Source organism: Phyllobates terribilis, unplaced genomic scaffold, assembly GCF_046119375.1.
Source record: "Phyllobates terribilis strain yellow unplaced genomic scaffold, ASM4611937v1 Scaffold_6015__1_contigs__length_47467, whole genome shotgun sequence".
NCBI lineage: Eukaryota > Metazoa > Chordata > Amphibia > Anura > Dendrobatidae > Phyllobates > Phyllobates terribilis.
The window spans coordinates 33,696-38,713 of NW_027368759.1; positions in this window are offsets into that span (position 1 = coordinate 33,696).

A 5,018-nucleotide genomic window follows, 5' to 3' on the forward strand; every position below is an offset into this window, starting at 1 on the left:
CTTCTATAACTAGAAGATTTGGTTGTTGCAATTCAGTTTAGATTCGATTTAGGAGTAGATTCGATATAGACCAGATGTTAGATGGTCTATATATATTGGAGATAGCATTTTCGTCATGTGTTGGCGAAGAGAGGCGAAACCAGGCATTGTGAACGAGAGAAAGAGAGTAGTATAGGTGCTTTAGAGATCTAGCTTACTTAGAAGTTTTACTGTGTGTGAAATTAGACTGTAACTAGGATTGATAAGCAATATACGAGTTTGTTTGCAGAAATTTGTGTCTTCAAGTTTATTTCCTCACATTAAAGATCCTTACGATCAACAAAGTTAACTTGAGACCACAAGGTCGCTGCCGTCGCGACCTAAGGACAATCAATGATCCTACATTTTGATACTTAGGGCCCGTATGGTATCCATATATTAAGATATCAGATATCAGGTATGTGTATGGATATCACATATCAAGTATGTGTATGAAATTGATATCTAATATCCGTGTGTGGTATGATATAGATATCCGTTGATATTTTTTAGAACAACAGTTTATCAAGAAGAAGAAAATAGTTTGGTTAGAAATTGATATGTAAAAGGCACAAGAGGTTAAAAGGGATATTAGTGATATCTAATAAAAATATGGAGTGTGTAAGAAATAGATATATCAAAATACCAAGTATATCAACTTCATATCCATATATTGATATACTAAATACAATATAAATATGAGCCATTTTCATACCCATACGTTATATCAGAATATGGGTACCAAACAAGCCCTATATCCGGTTATGTAGTGATATTTATGTCCATGTGCTGGCCATCTCCATGAAGCGGGACTACTGCTCACTCATGTAGACTTTTTCTTTCATTCAAGCAAGGTGTACTGAATACCAAAGTTACAACTTATCACCTCATCCACCCCTTTTTACTTGAAAATGGGCATATGACACAAATCAGCTCTCACATGGACTAACCACACACATTCTAGACGCTTCCCTAACCCCATTCCAAATCTAGCCATTTTATTCTCACCGCGCTCTTCTTGTTAGGTTCTGGTGTTTCCTTCTTCATACTGGTGGTGGGTCACAATGTCATTTTCCTACTATCTTTCTCATCCTCTTTTACCTCGTCTTCTCTTTCCTCATCTAAAACTCTCTCTCCGCCGCCCGCAACGCCGAGATCCACCACTTACTCCGATCATTCCCCTACCCTGACCTATGCACCCCCCTCTCGGCCAACTCGTCAAGATCACTGGGGTAATTATGCTACTTGTTGCTCCAATCCGCAATGCTTGATGCTTGATTACATCTGGATTCTCTGCATGTGGCCGCATTGTGTTTTGCTGAGTTGAGTTGTCCCAAAGTACTCTTATTAAACAAGTCACTGAATTTTACATGCTAGAACCTGAAACTCTATTGTGCCAAGAATTTGTAAGAAACACAAATACATGAATAAACCTTTCTTTTTGGCAGACATTGTGTACAGTTTTTTTACTGTTGGATTGAGGGGGCTTCTCCATAAAAAAAGTCTTTAGGACTTAGAGCTTGCTTGAAATCGCGGAAGAGAGAAGATAAACAATGATGAACAAGGATCTTTCTCTTCAAAGTGAGAACCTTAGATTCCTAGTGAATCAAGAAGAAAACTCACTACTAGATGTATTGATAAGGTCGCTTACAACTTGTTTTTACAAAATGAAGTTCACTCTTCTCTCTCTAGAATGTATGAACTCTCACTTTCGTACAAAACACTTTCTCTCAACCTACGGTACAAAAACTATCAATAACTCTCTAGAAATAGGCAAAGCAGTAACCCTTCATTAGTTATGTCTTTCCCCTATTTATAGACTAAGCTATATATAAGCTATACATACAAATTAATATACAACGTGTCTAAATTCCTATTGGCTATCAAGAAGACCTTTTCTTAATTCTATTGGACAAAACAACCAAGCCAATTACAATTCAACATGTCATTAAGCACGCTAACAACTTCTCAAGCGCACTTGCAACTTGCTCGAGCTGATTCCAAGTGTACGGCGCATAATTCAGCTCGCCGTGCCACTTGTGTTGTTTCAAGAACTTTATTTAAAACATGTGCTAATGCAAATAAGGTTGAAACCGCATCCTTTGTCATTTTCTTTAGTCATATAAACTCTAAACTCGCAATCGCGCTTCTGTACACTTCATTATCTTCAGCGTGCTTGGCTTGCTGGTTAAGCTACCTTGATAAAGTTTCAGCGTCATTTCTATGCTCTATAAAACTTTCAAGCGAGCTTCATACTGTGTAAGTTACACATGTAAGCTGACTTACATATCCTGTAAACTCTGTATACATTTGATTTCCAATAATGATTAAGTTTGTAAGCATCAAAACTAGAGAAACTAAGTTAAGCTACCTTAGTTCAACTAACAATTCCCCCCTTTTTGATGATTTCAAACTTATTTGAACCATTCACAAGAAATCATAAGAATTGAATTGCATCTTGCTTAAAATATTAGAACAAGCTAAACTTACACTTATGACAAAGGCTAAAGTCGCCTTGCCTCGTCAAAGTAAGAAATCCAAACTCCCACTAGAGTATAGTGGTAGAAAGGGTCGAACCCAAGGGAGCAAGCTTTTCGATTAAAGTTTCCTTATGGGATTTTCTAAAGTAACCACGGACCTTTGATTTCCTTGGACCACGTAAGAAGGGGGGTTTTGAAATGTTTTTGTGATGGAAAAACAATATAGCATGCAAATGTTGGAAAAGAGTATTTAGGTTTAAAAGGGGTTCACTTATCCATTCTAGCAACTTGAAAAGGTCGGTGGATCCTAGATTCTTAGCACCCAATGTTCCAATCAAATCTAAGTGAAATGTCCTACTCTTTGTTCATGGCTAGCAACTAGTCCAAATAGTCCTAGAAACCCTAATTGTAAGTTACAACCTAGGAAATACCTAGATTTAATAACACAATTGCATAAAGTTCAAAGATAAGTAGGTTCATGCAATACCATTGACAAATAGTCGGTACTTGACATGAATCTAAGATTTCTACCCTAAAATCAATCACAAATAGTTCATGAGAAAAGAGTTTGCTACAAAAGGTTTAGATTCTTCAAATAGAATTGTCTAAACCTAGCAATATGAAGAATATCAAATCAACCTAGTTTGCAACCTAGATGAAATCAATATAAATCAATCACAAGTTTAAGTGCAAGAGATCAAAGAACAAATCCAAAGATAAATAAGAACAAAGGGAAAAAGAACCTTACCACAATGACCCAAGTCAAGAGCTAGAACTTCAAAGTGAAACAAAAAGGGTTTAGTTCTTCATTGAAACAAAGTACAAGATTTGAGAGAGTTTTCTTGAGATTACACTTGTGCCAAAAATTAGATTATGAGATGAGATAATAGATAATCAACCTAAGAACCCCTTAAATACCTCCTCCCTAAAATGGACTTTTCTAAACTCCCTCTTTGACCCATTAAGAGCTAGGAGTTACATAAGAATGGTCCAAATACTAATTTACTCCAAATTGACTATCTAGAGAAAAAGAGTTACAAAATATGGTCAAAATGGAATAATTAATCCGGGAGATCCGCGGGCGCGGCAGGGAGCCGCGGTCGCGGATCGGTCTTTGTGTTCTCTGGCGACAGATCAGTAAAATGGCCATAACTTTTGACTCACAACTCCGATTGCGCTCAAATTTGGAGGGGACGTAGTAGACTTCAAGATCTAACTCCTCGAATTGGAATCACCTCAGTCGGAATTAGGAGTAGGGAGAAAGATACATTTGAACTCAGATTAAATCCTCAGCACTTCATTCTTAAGCGTATTTGTCTTCACTTTATCGCCTTTTGTCCCGATGCCTCATATGCTTAATTAAACGACTAAGTGCTTCCAAAATGTGTCTAAAGTAACCTAAAACCCACTCTTGGTGCCATCGGGATTGCTCCTTACACTTCAATTTACCTTTAAATTCAGTATACCTTTCATTCCCCCTGAGATCAAGACGTGGGTTTGAATCCTTTTGACTTTGATGAATGTTTAAGCATGCCTACATGCACACTTCAAAATCCCCCTTTTGACATCATCAAAAATGCGGTCATAGTACAACATTTAGGAAACTTTCAGAACTCCTTAAGTTCAGTAACTTCTTAAGCATGCATGAATGTCAGTAAGATCAAGTTAAGCATTAAAATCACTTAAGCAATCAAACACAATTAGCGAGACTAGATAAGCATGCATTTTATATTTATTAATAAACTTGCATCACATAGAGACAAAATAAGCAAAAAACCTAACAAAATAAGCAAGGTTAGACCAAAAGGCTTGATTTCAGGGAGACCTCGATGAAAGCCCTTGAATGAAGCTTGTGTAAGAGATGCAAGCTCGCATGCTCTAAACGATGATGCCATAGATTGGATTGTTTTTGGATGGTCGCTAAGCATAGGTGCTTTGAAGGTGTAAACGAATGATCAAAGAGGTATGTATTGTCGACTCTCTTACCCTTCATGATTACCTCTTTTGTTGAGTCCTTGATCACGCACTCGGTGGTAGTAAATGTGACCTCATTTCTCCCTTGGTCATAGATCTGAGCTACACTCAGAAGATTAAATTTAAAGCTATCCACCAAGCTTACATTTCTGATTTTAATATCTGGTGTCAATTGGACGCTTCCTGTTGCTTTGATTCGTCCTTGTTTCTTGTCCCCGAAGGAGATGCTTCCTCTTTCACTTGTTTGAAACAAGAGCAGAAAATGAGGGTCGCCAGTCATGTGACATGAGCACCTACTATCTATGTACCACTTGCTTTGCGTTTCAACCTGCAATTAAGAAAAATCAGGATTTGGGGACACATCAAAGCTTAGGCTTCGTGGGTGAATTAGTAGAAGCGTCCCCTATTATAGCTTTCCTAGGTCTAGCTTTGTTCTTAGGTGCAATGCGTTGGTAATAGGATGTATCATTCAAGTATATAACCTGATTGGGCTTAGTTTTATATTTAGCATGAGATTTTTCTCTAAGAGCCCTATTAGACTCACAT